Here is a 17897-nt window from a genome sequence, read left to right on the forward strand (position 1 = left end):
ATACTTACAGAAAGGAATGATTTTATTTGAATGCAATTGCTCTTTAGTAAATCAAGAGTAGGTATTATGTTAAGAGTCAAACGATGCAAGACATGCCAATTTTCTTTAACATCGATGTACCTGTATGGCTGTATCATGTATGTATATACACGATGCACACAATGTTATCCCACATTTTTCCCTTTTGACAGAAAACTGTAGGGGAGGTCCCGACAGTGAACAAAAACAGGAACTGTACAAAGGACCCCAACAAGAATTTCCAGCAGAAAAGAACATTACGGGCAGGAAAGTACAGATAATTACAAAGCAGCCAGGATGAAATGGTACAAAAAGTAAGACGTCAATTAGCCTGGTGAATTAAGCCACGCGGGGAAGGTCTTAGCTCTCCTTCCATCTGAAAGCCTGTAGGCTGTAGCAGAAGATCAATTTTACAAGTGGTTTTCTAGGTGTGCATGGCTAATGTAACATTTTATTTAAGATTTTAATGTTCCAAAAAGTAAGACGTCAAATAAGAAAGGCATGCAGAAAGAGTTAAACCCAATCTAATAACCAGTACAAAGTCCTGCACAGGTTGCCAGTGTATGACCATATATCTTCAACAAGCTATGCTGAATTCAAAATGGAAGATGCAATCCTCAGTTTCAAGAGCACCAGTTGTACAGAGGGCACAGGACATGGAGCTTACATCCATTTGATTTAGGTGGACAACTAGGACCCTAGTGTTGAGGCAGAGTCTTGTACCATAAGCCAAGCAAAGGCTTTTTAGCTTGAGAGAACAACTGCAACTCCATATCCATTTTGGGGGTGTTACGGAATGGCCTAGAATCTTTTAGCTCGATTTGTATTGGCATTCCAAACGTCTGTCCAGTTGTAGCTGTTGTCGTCAAGGCATGTGGTTTCAAGCAATTGCTCCAGATTGCGAATACCGCTGAAGGACTGCTTGGACATAGGCAGGTGGAAGAGATAGATAATGTTATCAAAGAGTTTCACCAACCAGAAAGTGATTTTGGCATCAAACGCAAAGGACTGCAAAGCACGAGAGCTTCATTTGAACTGTGAGGTAGATAATAACTAGACCACCTTTGTCCTTCAGTTTGCAAACCTTTGCCCAAGCAACAAGAGATTTCCAGCGGCCCGTGGTTTCAGATTTGCCCCAGAGACTGTTGGAAATATGCCCTAGAGGCAATAATAAAATAATTATTATATTTCCTTGTTCATGATAATTGTCTATTTTTCATGCTATAATTGTATTATCCGGAAATCGTAATACATGTGTGAATACATAGACCACAATGTGTCCCTAGTGAGCCTCTAGTTGACTAGCTCGTTGATCAACAGATAGTCATGGTTTCCTGGCTATGGACATGCGGATGTCATTGATAACGGGATCAGATCATTAGGAGAATGATGTGATGGATAAGACCCAATCCTAAGCTTAGCTCAAAGATCGTGTAGTTCGTTTGCTGTAGCTTTTCTGAATGTCAAGTATCATTTCCTTAGACCATGAGATTGTGCAACTCCCGGATACCGTAGGAGTGCCTTGGGTGTTCCAAACATCACAATGTAACTGGGTGACTATAAAGGTACATTACAGGTATCTCCGAAAGTGTCTGTTGGGTTGGCACGAATCGAGACTGGGATTTGTCACTCCGTATGACAAAGAGGTATCTCTGGGCCCACTCGGTAATGCATCATCATAATGAGCTCAATGTGACCAAGGGGTTGGTCACGGGATCATGCATTACGGTACGAGTAAAGTGACTTGTCGGTAACGAGATTGAACAAGGTATTGGGATACCGACGATCGAGTCTCGGGCAAGTAACGTACCGATTGACAAAGGGAATTGAATACGGGATTGATTAAGTCCTCGACATCGTGGTTCATCCGATGAGATCATCGAGGAGCATGTGGGAGCCAACATGGGTATCCAGATCCCGCTGTTGGTTATTGACCGGAGAGGCGTCTCGGTCATGTCTGCGTGTCTCCCGAACCCGTAGGGTCTACACACTTAAGGTTCGGTGACACTAGGGTTGTAGAGATATTAGTATGCAGTAACCCGAAAGTTGTTCGGAGTCCCAGATGAGATCCCGGACATAACGAGGAGTTCCGAAATGGTCCGGAGGTAAAGATTTATATATAGGAAGTCCAGTTTCGGCCAGCGGAAAGGTTTGGGGGGTTACCGGTATTGTACCGGGACCACCGGAAGGGTCCCGGGGGTCCACCGGATGGGGCCACCTATCCCAGAGGGCACCATGGGCTGAAGTGGCGTGGGAACCAGCCCCTGATGGGCTGGTGCGCCCCACCCAAGGGCCCAAGGCGCCTAGGGTTGGAAACCCTAGGGGGTCGTTGCCCCCCGAGGGGGCATGCGCCCCCCTGGTTGGAAACCCTAAGGGGGTCGTTGCCCCTAGGGGCCACCCTCCCTCCCTTTTAGATGGGATCTCCAAGGGGGCATGCGCCCCCCTAGCCCTTATATATAGTGGAAGGGAGGGAGGGCAGCCGCACCTTGCTCTTGGCGCCTCCCTCTCCCTCCGTAACACCTCTCCTCCCCGCTTGTGCTTGGCGAAGCCCTGCCGGGATCCTGCTGCATCCACCACCACGCCGTCGTGCTGCTGGATCTTCATCAACCTCTCCATCCCCCTTGCTGGATCAAGAAGGAGGAGACGTCTTCCCAACCGTACGTGTGTTGAACGCGGAGGTGTTGTCAGTTCGGCACTTGGTCATCGGTGATTTGGATCACGGCGAGTACGACTCCATCATCCCCATTCACTTGAACGCTTCCGCTCGCGATCTACAAGGGTATGTAGATGCACTCCTATTCCCCTCGTTGCTAGAATACTCCATAGATTGATCTTGGTGATGCGTAGAAATTTTTTAATTTCTGCTACGATCCCCAACAGAGACAGTGGTGGCGGAGTAAACCCATGTAGTAGGTGGAAAGTGCACTTAAGGGAGATTAAGGGCCAGTTCTTTTGAGCTGTGCTGTGGAAATAAGCTGCTGTGGAAATAAGCTCAAGATAAGCTGCTGTGGAAATAAGCTCCAGATAATAAGCTAGCCAGTTCTTTTCAGTGCCAGTTTTTTCAGCTTCTGTGTGATATGATCAATGAAAAGTCTGTAATACCCTTGGACTATACTATTGTTCAGATCAAACGATATTGTGCTATATTTTTTATCATTGTTGCCCATATGAACATAAATTTGACTGTAAAACACCACAACATGTTATAATCAAACATAAGGAAGATCATTTTGTCGCATACGAATGCCATACATGCATCACTGTCTCATGTAGTATGAGTTCTTGAGAATAAGTATTGAATAAAAAAGATCTGTAAATTATTACATGGTTATCCCAACAAAAGCGTACACCCTAGAGCTAACCATCAAGGGAAAACACTTGTAGCAATCGCATCACGGATGGAACCCATAGTACCATCATCAATGGGTGCATGGTGATGAGAAAGGCTCTCTTCATGAGCATAAGATCCACTCTCAACCATGTCAAAATGTTGATCACTTAGTTTGCTCTCACGAATGAAGTTATGAAGACACGCGCATGCAGTAATGATCTTTGTTTGCGTAGCAGGTTTGTACCGTGTGATGCCGAGGAGGATTCTCCATTTCATCTTTAGAACACCGAACGATCGTTCGATGACGTTCCGTAGTGATGAATGTATATGATTGAAGGTCCATTTATTTTTTACTCTAGCACAAATGAACTCACCACTTGTGGCAGGACCCTTCTGAAAGTGATGAAAATAAAAGACTATTTGGTAAATATCGAACCAAATCATTATTGATTAAAAAAATAAAACTAGCTTTAAGCTTCGGAATGTGCCAACTGAGCTACATATTTGACATTCCATTTGGTTCAAGCTAGTTTTTCTCCATGTAGTTGACTTCATTTTCCAACCACTATGGTCTCATCTTGGCAAACAACATAACTATGTACTAATGCACTAATACTGCTATTATACAATTCTTGAATATGCCAATAGGCATGCAAAAATATTTTTTATTGAATTATTATACAAATAAATGTCAATCTTCCTCACATTCCAATCTTTGTGCCGGATAGAGTTTGCCACCTCTCACTCGAACAACATAATTACCACTGAAAAAAATAGCATGCTATAGCGCCGCTAATAGCACGCTGTGGCGTGTAGAGAATTGCCTCACTAAATTAATTTTTGTATAATGTCTCGCTAATAGCACGTTGTAGCGCGCTATAGCACGCTAATAGCATATTTTCAGAGGCCGCGCTATTTTCTGTAGCGCGCTATTTTTTTCATTGATAATTACACAGAACGCCACCACAAAAACATCAAAAAAGAACACACTATAGAACAACTTTGCTCTATGTTGAAGATATCAACCAACACTAAAAGAAACAGGTGATATGAACTACTTAATCTTTTTAGCTTCACACAAAATGATTTAAACAGCATTGAAACAACCAATTAACAAAAGATATATGTGCTTTATTATACCCATAGTGTAAAGGCATGCTATTACCTGCAGCAAAGACACTTTCGAGTGGATAATAGCGAGACAAGTAGTCAATTTCACAAAGTTTCTTGAACTGCAATGACTCAAGCTGGATCGTGAATAGACCCATATCTGTCAACAGGAAGACCACATTATTCTCCTCAGCAAACCCTTGTATCATCGGATACCCTATATCCTTTGAATTCATGGAAAGTAACTTGTCCAGTTCAATAGATTTTCACTTTTACTATTTTTCAGTCGTCTGAAAACAAATTCGTCTCAGGTCGTTTTTAGTCCGTCCGATTCGCACCAATCACAGTGATTTTCGTTTGTCCTCAGTTGGTTGTAGGTACGAGGCGGACCTTTTTCTGTGTTGTTGGGCTTTCGGGTTTGCGGGTCCATGGTTTACGTTATTCGATCCACGAAGCGCCAGGTGTTTTTGAATTTTCTATTCAGTCTGTGGGGCGGCGGCCTTTGTTGTATCTGAGGAGGGGATTGGTGGGGGGTGGGCCGAGGCGGGGCGGAGACGGCGGAGGGAAGGCGGGGGCGGAGACGGCGGAGGGGAGGCGGGGGCGTCCTCGCCGGTGTTTAGCAACAGAGATGGCGTGCGCCGAGTCCTCCGCGAGGAGAGCTTGTAAGCAGGAGGCATGCTCCACAGTGCCGGCTGCACGCAGGTCAGATGTCGGTTTGGAGAGGAGCTCGGCGGAGCTGTGCCGCCATGTCCGCCACCAGCAAGCTTCAGTCGGTGGGTGCGACGGCAGTCGGCGGCGCCATCGGGGCGCAAGGTATCACGCTCCTTCCCGCTGCCCTTTTTTCTGTTCTATATGTCTATGCCCTCTGAATTTCAGTTCGTCGTGTTTGTCACCGGTCACAGACCTCCATAGCAGGGGGTGGTTTAGTTGTTTGTAGTTTCGGCCAGGAAGGTGTGTGGTAGAACAGAAACGCCCATGAATCTCTTCAATCCTGGAGGAGTTTTTTGAGTGGTTCATCATAGAACGCCCCTGAATTTGCTGCAGGCACCTGTATGTGTGTCCTCCAATTTTCGTTCACTAAGTAGGCCTCAACTTTGTTTTAATGTAGTACTCTTTTGTTCTGGATGTAGACCTCATTTTCAGTATGATTGAATTTTCCACATATAGTGTGTTACCCTGTAAGATATTTTAGAAGCCCAAGGAATGTTTGTAGATGGTCAGAGATAGGTAACTGAATGTATGCGTCTTTTTCTTCTGCAGGAGTAGTAATGTGGAGAAATTGTAGGGTGCCACTTTTGTTGTCAGCATGATTTTGATGGCTTTTAGTTAGTAATGGATGTGATTTGTTTTCAGAGAGTTGAGTGATTACGTAGAGAATGGCTTGGGGATCATCTGAATGTAGTGTTATGCACCAACTAACCAGGCAGTAGATTGTTCTGAAACTAGTGTACACGATGGAATTTGTTCCAGTTACCCTCTTTTAATCTGCATAAGTGAGAAGTGGGAAGTCTAGTTATCTGTGCTCATACATGTGCTTTTGGATCGATGTTTTCTTCCTTATACACATGTCTTCTTTGAAAAAAATCTTGTAATTCAGGATGTAAGTCTGTTTGGTTATCTGAACCTGAACGAATAACTTGCTCGTCTTTTTGTCCTGTGCATCGATGAGTTTGCAGGAACAGTAGACTTGTCCTTGGAATGCAAAATATTTTCTCCCCCTGATGATTGTTAGCTTAAAATATCCCTTGGCAGCGTCAAATTTCATATTCAGTCATCTGTATTTTTTCTTTTTCTGCCACCTTTGAAGCTGAATGAATAGTTGTAAGGCGTAAAAAATACGAAGAATTTTTTTCCTTCCTCCATCGACCTGCATGAACAGAGCTTCTTGGCTTCCAATGCACATATCATGCATATCCTCATTCACGTAGCTGTTTACCTGTAAAATCCAGTCTCTTTTTCAGATACAGTATAGAAACTCAAGAACAAATATGTGACGAAGAAGTATAAAATCCAATTCTATCATTACTCTCTTTTTAGTCATATGTCACATTGACTTAATTTGTATTACAGTCATAATTATTTTAGTCTTGTTCTATGAGCTTCTGTCTTATCCAGTTTTAGTTCTTTAGTTTATCTTTAGTCATATTCAGTGTTATTTTGTCTTTTAGTTATGTGTTTCACCTTGTCTTACATTCTGTCACTCTTAAGTCTATGCTTCTTCTTTCTTAGTTATCAGTCATTAGTTATCTTTATTCCTTAGTCCTCTTGGTATTCTTCTCAGTCTTCTTGGTATTCTTTCTATCAGTCCTCTATTTTCCATCAGTTTTCTGCTTCGGATTCAGTAATCAAGTTCTTCAAGTCATATTCAGTGTGTGTTCGTCAGTATTATTTTTTCTTTCTATCATTCATCTGTTTCAGATTCAGTGTGCATTCTTGAGTACGATTTCAGTGTGGCGTTGCTTGTTGTTATTTCAGTATATATAGTTCTTGATCCTTAGTTATTTCAGTTTTAGATTTCTGTATTTTAGGTCCAGTGTCATTTAAGGTCTTATCCAGGTTTCAGTATTTGTCCTCAGTTTTCTTCCATATATTTCCTCAGGTTTCAGTATATATGTCCTCAGTTTTATCCCGAGTGTCCAGTTTTTGCCTCTTTGTTCAGTTTGTTCATGATTAACTCAGCGAGTCTCCCACACTAGTGTTTATCAGTATCTTAGTTCTAGTTTTCATTTTCCTCATGATTGCACAGTTTTAGTGTTAGTTTCTTCACTCTATGTTAAGTGTTTGTATATTCAGTGATTAATCGATTATCAGTTTTTTATGCAGGAAGGTGATCATGTTTTTATTGAGAGGTGATCATGTTTTTATTGAGTTCTTCTCTGCCAAGTGGAACAACAGGGACACAAGCCTTATCTAACTATAGTACATTTTCTTTATGTATAGATGATTCACAAGTAAGGTGATCATCACATAAATGCAGCATGTATATATAAATGAAAATTTTAGGGAAGGGAGGGCAGTGTGTTGTTACCCAACGCAGCCCCCTAAACGGGTGAGAGAGAGGGGTGGTGGGGGTGGACAGTGTGGGTTCCTTTTGTTAGTCAACCTTCACGTTTTTGCATTAACGGGTCTGCTAGGAGGCCCGTTTCACGGCAGGTTCCTTTTACGTAAACTAGAAGGAGCCCAAGAGGCTTCGGCAGATTTTCGACCTGAAGCAGGAAAGAAATAGACGTTTTTCTGTACTAATGAGTTTCTAGACAGAGTATATACTTAGACAGGTGTCAATCGTTGAGTGGAATAAAAAACGACCTAACACCAATTTAAAATCAGTCGCCTGTTCATTAGTCACTCCCATCACCCATGAAGCAACACCATCACAATTGGTTTTTCTCCTCCATAATTGGGCGCTCAAGCCTGAAAGATAAATGAAACCAAGGCCTCCACCCTCCGCCCGCATAACTGTGAGGTGGTAATTGTCGATGTCCACTGGCACATGTATCACACTTAAGCTCTGTCTATCCAAATCAAACTCGAGGATGCCAGCCAGACTTTCAAAAAGCAACCAGTAAAGGGAATGTCCCACTTGGACACCAGGAGGTCCCGTGAAAACAATGCAGGGAGGTCGATCTGAACCCGCCTTAGGTGGAATCAGTGTTGAGATTAGATCGCCCCACCCGCCAGTCTCTGACGAGTAAACACGGGCGATCGCTCGTGTATGTTGATGGTTGTTTGTCTCTGTGCATACCAAGACCACCTGGAAGTGTTGGATGTCTCTGGTAGCACGAAGCACCGCCCCGTTAGAGCATCTTCAACAGGCGCCCAACGCGGCGCGCGCAAAAAATAGCTTTAGCGCGCGCCCATCGCCTGGTTTGGCGCGGCGCGCTGCGCCCGCTCCAGCAGCCGCGCTAAAATGCAGCGCGCGCGCCGCTCCAGTAGCGCGCAAAAAATGCAGCGCGCACACAATATTTTTTTTAATTTTCAAACGCATAGATAAAATAAAAACTAGATAAAACGATACAAAGGTATTCATCGGTGCAACTAGATAGATAGTTCGAAAGCATAGATAAACTACGGCGCAACTAGATAGAAACTACTCTAAGTCGCTATCATCATCACCATTATCATCCTCGGCGGTGTCGTCCGAGGTGTCTAGCCAGATGTCCAGCCACCGATCATCGTTCGGCGCGAAGAACGACTGCCTACCTGCTGCAACGATGTCGGACTGCGCATTCGCCAACGCCTTCCGCTGACGCCTTTCCAACCGCGTCTCGCGGCGCCTTCGCGTGTCCTCCTCGCGGCGCCTTGCCCAGTAGGCCTGCTCGTAGGCGACGTCCTCCGGGTGGCGCTGGCGCCACTCCGCCATGACCCGCTCGTCCTCATGGGCGACGAGGAGGCGGCGTTGCCGCTCGGCGTGCTCCGCACGGTCTTCCGCCGTGTTCAGACGAGGCAGAGGGGCGAGGTTGAGCGCTTGCTGGAGCGTGTACACATCTTGAAAGTTCATCTGGCCGCGCGGCCGGCCTAGGCGCCACGCCGCCGCGTCGTACGCGCGGGCGGCCTCGCGCGCCGTCCCATACGCGCCGAGGCCGAGCCGGAGTTCGCCGGAGCATATCTCCGCACTGTAGCAGCCGTTGGGGCGCAGGAGGACGCCGCGGTAGTCGGACGCTCCTCGGCGGCGCGGCGGTGGCGGGGCACTGGAGCGGCGCGTGGCAGAGATGGAGAGGAAGAGGGGAAGAGGAAGTGTGGAGAAGCGCGTGGCGAAGCGGCGCGCAGCTTTATAGGCGCGCGCGAAGCGGCGCGCCAAATCTTGCGCGCGAGCTGGCGCCTTTTCGCGCGCGCGCAAATGGTTCCGGCGCGCGCTTGTTTCCCGCGGCCGTTGGAGCGCGGCAAACCGCCCCGCGCGCGTTAAAAGCTGGGTTTACCGCGCGCGCATCGTTTAGGGCGTCTGTTGGAGATGCTCTTAGTCGGGGTCTCCATCGGATCGAATCCTGGGGAAGCGGCAATGTGATCCAGTTCGCCAGTGATATGGTCCCACACAGGAACGAAGCTAGAAAAAAAGTCTGCTGGGGTCATGTCTATGACAGTGGGGTCATCTTCCATAAATGAATAGTCGTTAGTACTAAACTAATGAAGAATTGCCTAATTTCATTGGGGTCAATTGACCCCAATGCTTACCAAGCAGCTCCGTCCCTGGTCCCACACCAGGACCTGGAGCGGCCTCAACTGGAAGATGAGTACAAGGCCATGGTGGCATGCGAGTAAGAAGTGGTTGTCAACTTGCAAGCAGAAGCGGCCATCCGGAATATGATTGGGACGATCCATTGTAGATTTAAAACATAATTCCTCAAAGAATCCAAGGAGAGGAGGCTTGTGACGGTGGTGGAAGCGGAAGCGGCGGGAGAAGCCCGGGTCAGATATGAGGCGGCGCCAGCGCTTGGAGACGACGGAGGCGCGGGGGAGAGAGGACGGCTTCGGGGGGAGGCGGAGGAGGATCTCGGAGAGGAGGTTGGGGCCGCCGCCGGCGAGCGTGAGCGTGAGCGTGGGAGGAGGCTTGCAAAGTGTTTTTACCGGAGCCGGGAGCTACCGGTGATCTTCCCACCAATGAGTTGCTGCCACATCTAAAGTTGTGGGACCATGTGTATGTGTATATGCAAGTATTCATTGCAAAATATCTCTTGTATTTCTGATTTAAGTCTAATCAATGTTAGAATGATGCAGTACCTTTTAACAGGAACCGTACGCATGCATGCATGCAGAATCTCTCCTCTATCTCTCCTCTCTCTCACACACAAATCCATCCATTTTATCTTTGTTTAAAATTTTAGATGTACAATATCTCTCACACTAATTTTCTATAATTGAAATATTTTATATATTCAAATTCCTGAACATGTGATCTGTAGAACAAGACCAATTTTGAATATATTTAAACTAGTTTAAGTTTTTCTATTTCAATCATATCAAAAATTAAATTTCACTCATTTCAAATTTACTTATTCGAAATAATTGGAATCGATTTTGAAACTAGTGAAAATATTTTTTGAAATAAGTGAAATCAGTTTTCCGAAACTAGTTTGTTCAAACATGTCAAACTGATTATTTCAAAACATTTTGGTAACGAATGAAATAAGTATAACGAAATCAGCAAAGTCAGTTCTTTTGAAATGAATGAAATCAGTTTTATATTGAAACGATTGAAACCACTTTTCTAAATATAGTTTTCTTTGTGAGTTTCATATTCCAGCTTATGAAACTATTTCTTCAAATGGAGTAACTGTGATGTGTTTTTCTGAAACTAATGAAATCTATCTTTTGTAATGAGTGTAATCAGTTTTTTGAAACAAGTGAAATATAGTATTTCAATTGAACGACTGTGATGTGTTTTCTGAAATGAGTGAAATGAGTTATTTGAAAAAAGTGAAATATGTCTTTTTCGTGTGAAACGACTTTTTCAATGTGTGAAACTGATATTTCTGTTGAGTGAAATATGTTCCAATATTTCTTTTGAAATATGTTTTCTCAACTGAGAGAAATATGTTTTCACAACTGAGTGAAATCATTTTCTTCATTGAGTGAAATATGTTTCTTCAGATGAGTGAAATTGGTTTTTGAACATAAAGAAAATAGTTTTTTTAATGATTGAAATCAACTTTCTGAAATTAGTGAAACTAGTATTTTGAAACGACTAAAATCTGTGTTTTCGAATGTGTGAAAATATGTTCTCTCAACTGAGTGAGATATGTTTTCTCAACCGAGTGAAATTATTTTTCTTAAATGGGTGACATCACTTTCTTCCGGTGAGTGAAAGCAGCTCTGAAATAGATGAAATGCATAAAATCAGTTAATTTCAGAAAAGGTGAAAACAGCTATATTTGAAGTAGCCCCATAACCTCCTTGATTAGCTATTTCAATGTCATTGATCACCTGCTTGGGATCCGAGGCAATAATAGCATTCTGAATCAATTCCTCAGCCACGATGTGTAGGATTTTTCTTGTGAAGTAGTGTACCAACCAAAGTGGTGTCACGCTGGCAGTGAGATTGAAGCCCAAAACGCCTCCCTTCTTTTCGGGAGAGCCCACGAAAACTAGAGTAAAAGGAAGCCCACAGCACATAAACAGGACATCCAGATTTTTCTTCTTATTATTCTCTGAAGCTATGCAGATTCAAATGTATCAACTACTGTACGGAATCGATAAAAGAACTACTGTACGGAATACACGTAAAAAGTGTACAAAGTTACCGCTCCCCTCAAAATGTACACAAAACCAACAAATAATACAAGAGTCAATGGTGGCGGCCCCATTCATTCGTGTCTCAAAAATAGTTCTTTTCTTCTAAATAAACGGGGCAAAAGCTTTAGGGAAAAGCAGGCAGACAAAACTACAATTCTGCAAAGGAAATAAGTGCAATCTATCACCGCATGGACAATGCCGCCACATCTTGTGACTCCACTGTGACCAACATAGCTTTTTATAATGTTTTGAGAGAATCTCGTATGGATGTTACCAAGGTTTTCAAACTATGTAAAGTTCATTTTCTAAATCAATCACTCTACACATGCAGCTCTGCGAGGACTTGGATGAGCAGTATGTTAATGCCAACCTAGATGATAATGACTTCCTGTGTCGAGGATCATCACCATGGTATTTGAATCTTCTTTAAGGATCTGTGCTTTGCGGTTTCTTAAGGGCAACTATTATCTAACCCTAGGTTCTTTACGATCTTATATCTCGGCTAAGGCAGTCAACATTACCTTTGTGCAGATTGTCACAACCCCGTGGTGCCACCGAGGGAGCCAACAACAGTAGATGATGTTGTTGCAGCACAAGGTGGCGGATCTGGCGGGCCAAGGTCGCAGTGAGAAGGACGAGACAGCTAAGTTGATGAGAGCGACTGGGCCACAACAATTTCTATGAAATTATTTCCCTTCGTGCTTGTGGTGGCAAAAAATACCATAAGATAATTCAGATACGTGAATAAGCTGGATGGCAATGACAGAAGTCAAATATGAGCATTATCAACCCACGAAAATAGTGAATCGAAGAAGAAGAAAAAGAAGTGTGGCTTAATCAAGGAGAAAATATGATAATCATAAAGGTATATGTTAGCTGCCATTAATATTGGACCACTAGAATATGTATTTATCTATTGCAACCCATGAGCAATTAACTAGTTTTGAAAGAAAAGAAAAAGATGTTTGCACCCCTTCTAAGAGCGCCTGCAACGCAAGATACCTGATCTAGCCGTTGGCTGATAAAAAAATAAGATCAAAAATTAAAACCCCTTCTAAGCGATCTCCAATGGTAAGCGCTAATTCCAGACACGAAGTAACGACTCTTTTCATAGCTGGTGCGGCAGGTGAAAAAAGCGAAGCACCCGCTACAGTTGGTGTTGATGCCACGCCGGGAATTGATCGACTAACTGCCGATCTACGTGGAAATATATCCTAGTGGCCTCACCTAGCGCCTGGCGTTGGGGATGGCCTAAGATGCTCCTAGACCGTCTTTCAAAAGCAAACTAGCTAGCTTATCATTAAACAGATCAACTAGCAAGATCAACCGACAAACGGGCTTGCATTAACGTGCGACAATAAAGGAGATGAACCACAACGTACTGATTCATCGAACACCTTCATGCCGGTTGACAAGTTGTGAACAGAAATTGGATAATAGAATGGAGATAGCAAATCATGTGATTTATTCCAACTTAGTCAACTTCGCAGTTCACCGGTGCATGCTAGATAGAGGGTCAATTTCCAGGTTGAGTGTACGAAGAAATGGAACCGAAGTAGCCATCTCACCATCTCAGCCACCAGAACACAACTCTAGATACCTGCAGAGCAATCAATGTCATCAGTCAAACAAATTTGTACTATTCATTAGGGAAAAAATTAAGTGTAATATTCTTTAATGTCATGGACATATGAGCGCTCATGGAGAATAAAACAGATGCATCTGGTTTGTAGCTTATAGGTATTACTTTTATAAACGTGCGAGTTAGATAGTCAGTCGCAAATCAAAATTAATGAAATTCATGCAGTACAAGCCTCAAACAACGGATAATGCATTATCTAACTTATTAGTACTCCATCCGTTAATATTATTGTACAGTTTTTGGTGTACTGTTTTTCACCAATTCATGAACTGCTATGATGGTAGGCAGTCCTGTCATGCAACTTCATGATTTCACCCCTAGGCTGGCCATCCTACAACTGACCATGTTATTTTCTAAGGTTCCTTCAGTTCACAACTTTCTACTTCAATTAGGAGAGTGGCAAGTACTCCCTGAGTGACCAAAAGAAGTCAGAAAAGAAACGGAAAGAGAAGCCAGACAAGCAACCAATGTAAGCAGATGTAAACAAAAGAAGCGAGATTCTGCATTAATGATAGTATCATGATTGTGCGTGGATGGTATCATGATGAACAAATATAATGATTCACTTTAGGACCTTGAGCTAGTGATTTTTCATGCAGTACTCTTTTTTTCTGTGAGTTTGTTCTCACCCAGTGTCCCTTGAATGGTGTGTTTAAGCTTGTATCAGTTGTGACCTTTGCTGATTCATCATTTCCACAATTGCTACTCCAGCAAGTAGCAAGCAAATTTTTTTTCATCTAGCAGATAAGGGGTCCTGATGAATGTTTTTGCCGATTCATCACCATCATGGTTAGTGGTTGTGAGTCATAAATCTGTTCTATTCCTGACTTGCCTTACTAGGTACTAGGCTCACTTTTCTCCACTTGAACATTTCCATGGCTTTGCAAGCATTACGTGCCTCGAGGATCTGTTTTCCACTTCATTATAAGAGGCAGAAATTTCCCAAAGTCAAGTGGAGAAAAGGATAAATGCATTCAAATTTTTTATAGTTGTGATAATATTGTATTTCCAGTAGTTGTGATCTTGAAAAAGTACAAATGTAATTTTCTTTTGGTCCTGCAACTCGTAGCTGTAGAGCTGTGATTACATTTATTGTAGTCCATGGCTGGTCTCTAGCTTGGGCTTGAGAATCTTCACATGTATCTATTTGCTTATGCTGTATGTAGCTATTTGATTCCTTGTGTAGCAACAGAACAGAGTTTAAGATGCAGAGGTTGGTGGGGATTGGCGGTTAAGGAACAGGTGGCGGTTGGGTGACACTAGGGGATCAACCCGATTCTTGAGTTGGTTCCCTGCGGGAATGAACCAACCGAGCGAAGCCTAAAGGTCCAAGTGTAGTATCTTTTGGCTTGGTTTGAAGGATGGCGGAATCTTGAAAATCATCATAGGTTGTAAAAATCCTTTTCCATAGCCAAGATCTGTTGAAGAAGCTCAATCAGATCAAAGGACGCATGGGAATGGCCGAGATAGGTGCTCTGCTATTATATGTTCTCCAGATGATACCAGCTTTGGCTTCACAATCATTGATTGATGAACCCCGTCAATCAGTAAGAGATGAAATGAGGGGCATTCTAGGCCACCGCATGAAAGAATTTTAAGTTTTCATCTCCGAAGCAGACCCATCTGATAGTGCATCTATTTTTCTAGTAACGCGCTGATAGTGGAGTTGTTAATGCGATGTTTAATAATTCCCCTGAATTTCGAGCCAAGGGTCTCCAAGACAATCGACGAGTAGATCAAGGCCATCTTTGTTTCTTGGAGGCAGACAACATACGCATTTGCGATTACAACTAGTGATCGGATGGCGGTGCGGCAAGCGCGCGCGTAGAGTCCGCGCACGTTCCAAATGAGGCTTTTGGGGTTGTGATCCATTGGAAAGAGGTTGATGTCCTGGCGCGTGACGCAACCATGCCTCGATGGGTCTGCCTGCGACCACCGTGGTGTCGTCGCGATGGTGGGATTCGCGGGGAGCTCGCGATCAACTAGCGCAGCAATGCCGAAAGGACGGACAAGGGAATGGTCACTGTGAAGAGACCTTCATACGCCTGCATCTCCGCCGCCATGATCTTCTAGTCAACCTCACGATGCCAAGGGTACGCAGAATGTGGATTTGGGCGCGCCTCTCGGCCGTCGGCGGGGCGGACGTCTTGCCAGTGGTAGACGTGGCCAATCGCCCGCGCCGAGGGGTGAAGTTGGGCGGGAACCGTCGTTGTCGCCCGCCAGGGATTGGCAGGGCGGCATCTATCTGCTTGGTGGTGGCGGCGAGGAAGTCACCTAGGGTCCACGCCGTTGGTGGCATCGAGCGCGGTCGAGAGCGGCGCATGGTGCTCGGGGGCAACGCGAAGCGCGTTGGTGGGCTCGGGGTGCAGGCAGATCCTGCAATGTCGTTCAGGGCCTCATGTTGGGCTTCTTGCTGGGCTTCAAGCTGGGCAGCGTGATGGGCCTTGGTGGCTTGCTGGGCCGGAGCAACGTCCGGGGTGGATTTCGTGCGCGGCACGCCGCGCGCGGGTGCTTCTGGAAGCTCCTGGCAGGCTCAGCTGGCTGCACGGGACGCGCCGTTGGGCGGTTTGTGCTGGGCTCCAACGCCAACAGGGTCTCCGTGGACCGGTCTGCTGTGGGCGCAGCGCCAGTAGCGAGTGGCAGTGACAAAGCACCAGAATGCCCCAACAGCGGATCGGTCATTACCACCAAAGGTTGGGAGTCGGGGACCTCACTGGCAAGGGAGGCTCAATTGGCTGCAAGGGACGCGCTGTTGGGCACGTCGTGGTGGGCTCCAGCGCCAGCAGGGTCTCCGTGGACTGGTCTGCTGTGGGCGCAGCGCCAGTAGCGAGTGGCAGCGACAAAGCACCAGAATGCCCCAACAACAGATCGGTCATTACCACCAAAGGTTGGGAGTCAGGGACCTCACTGGCAAGGGATTGGCTGACCGGGTCGTTGTCCCGATCTCCATGCATGCCAGGGCGATCCTCGCCTGGCTTGGTCGTGTCGCTGGCAGGCCCTTGGGAGCAGGTGGGTGCTAACAGCCTCCGTCTGGCTGGGGAGGGTCACGGCAAATGGGCGGGTCCAACTGTTGCCGGGTCATGCACACCAGGACAAGAAGGCGAAGCAGCCGCAGAAGATGCAACTTTTGCACATCGGGCCTCCTCTGCCAATCTCTTTCTCTTTCCGCCGTGCTTTCCCCTTTTGGAAAAGCGACAGGAACTACGGGGGCCACCAGCGGTGGGCCAAGGGTCCATCGTGCGACCGGTGGTTTGTCTCGTCGGCAGCGCAGCTGCTGCAACCGTACGGAGACAAGAGTTGGGCCAGCTAGCATCGATGCCAACACCATCAGCGTGGGCACGATGGTGGAACAAACACCAGCCCTCGGAGTAGATGGTCATGCCATCCGCGCGGCCGTCGGGAGCATTCGTAGTGCGGCGGCGATTGCGCCCGCGTAGGCGACCACGATTGCCCCCATCGCCATGCCCAGCATCCCTACCACCAGGTGCACCATCACGCAGGCTGTGGTCACCGTTGGTGGCCAGGCGGGCCGCTCAGCCGCAATGGCGGTGGCGAGCATGATGGACATAGAGTACTAGAGGGTGCGGGTGGTCAGTGGCATGGAGCAGATGCGTGCAGGGACGGATTCCACGATCTCGAGGATGGCCGCCTGTGAATGCTCGCAAGGTCGCGAGTGCACGCAATCACCCGGAGGGTGGCGAGGTCAGCGCAGGAGCGCGTGCTCGGGTGGAGCTGCTCGATCCAGCAGCTGCTGCCTAGTAGGTGTCCAGCCATGGAAAAGTACCAAGCTTGTGTCAGGATGCCACATAGCTCGAGCTGCATAGAGTAGTCGAGGGAGCCGACATCGGCACGGGCGAGCTTGTTCCAGGGGCGGAGCACGAGGGTGAAGCTGGGCCCGTTGATGAAGTGATAGCCGGCGAGGCAGTCCATGAGCACTCGGGTGGTGAAGACGAGGAAATCCTCCAGGTGGTATGCATGGATTGTGAAGTCTCTGGGGTGGAGGTAGAGTGAGGAATACATGACATCCTTGACATCTCGAGCGGCAATCACCGGTCTGTCTCCGCTGATGGAAACCACCATTCCACGTCGCAGCGCCATCTCAGCCTCTTCCATCTCCACATAGTGCGAAAGGATGACGCGCACAAGGTCATGGCCTGCAGGCAGGGACGGCGGCGCGACTCCGCCTGGGCTGCGACGGCCAAGGTGGCAGCGGCGGCGGGGGGAGCGCGCAGCATGCCGCGGTGGTACTTGGTGTAGTCACGCGAGCTGTGTCCAGGATAAAGACAGCGGTGGCACTGGACGTTGTTGGTGCATTCCCGCACGGGGTGGCTGGGCTCAAGGCAGCGGAAGCACAGGCCGAGGGCCACCTCCGGAGACGGGATGCGACAGCGGTGCTGGAGGGGACCCGTGGCGGCCGCGCGCCGCACACCCTGGCGGCAGTTCTTGCGGCAGGGCATCTGGAAGCTGTCTGCGTCGACTTCCCCGCCGCCATTGACGCGGTTGACCTCGCTGCGAGTGGCCACGGTGGCGCGGCGGGGCTGCACGTCGCCGGAGGGGTACGGGCTGCCA

General features: G+C 46.6%; 1 protein-coding gene and 1 long non-coding RNA gene across 2 annotated transcripts in view; one reads left to right on the forward strand and one right to left on the reverse strand.

Moving 5' to 3' along the window:
• The first annotated feature begins 5064 nt into the window (after nucleotides 1–5064).
• LOC119314943 lies at nucleotides 5065–7667 on the forward strand. The gene is made up of 3 exons (XR_005152510.1): nucleotides 5065–5272; nucleotides 5457–5458; nucleotides 7307–7667. It is a non-coding gene; the product is annotated as an uncharacterized LOC119314943 (long non-coding RNA).
• Nucleotides 7668–13000: 5333 nt separating this feature from the next.
• Nucleotides 13001–17897, reverse strand: part of LOC119314587 — an 8440-nt gene continuing 3543 nt past the window's right edge. The window contains exon 3 of the mRNA XM_037589317.1: nucleotides 13001–13286. The gene's annotated coding sequence lies outside the window, so the exon portion shown is untranslated. The remainder of the gene's footprint in view (nucleotides 13287–17897) is intronic.

This window comes from Triticum dicoccoides, chromosome 6A, assembly GCF_002162155.2.
Source record: "Triticum dicoccoides isolate Atlit2015 ecotype Zavitan chromosome 6A, WEW_v2.0, whole genome shotgun sequence".
Classification (NCBI taxonomy): Eukaryota; Viridiplantae; Streptophyta; class Magnoliopsida; order Poales; family Poaceae; genus Triticum; species Triticum dicoccoides.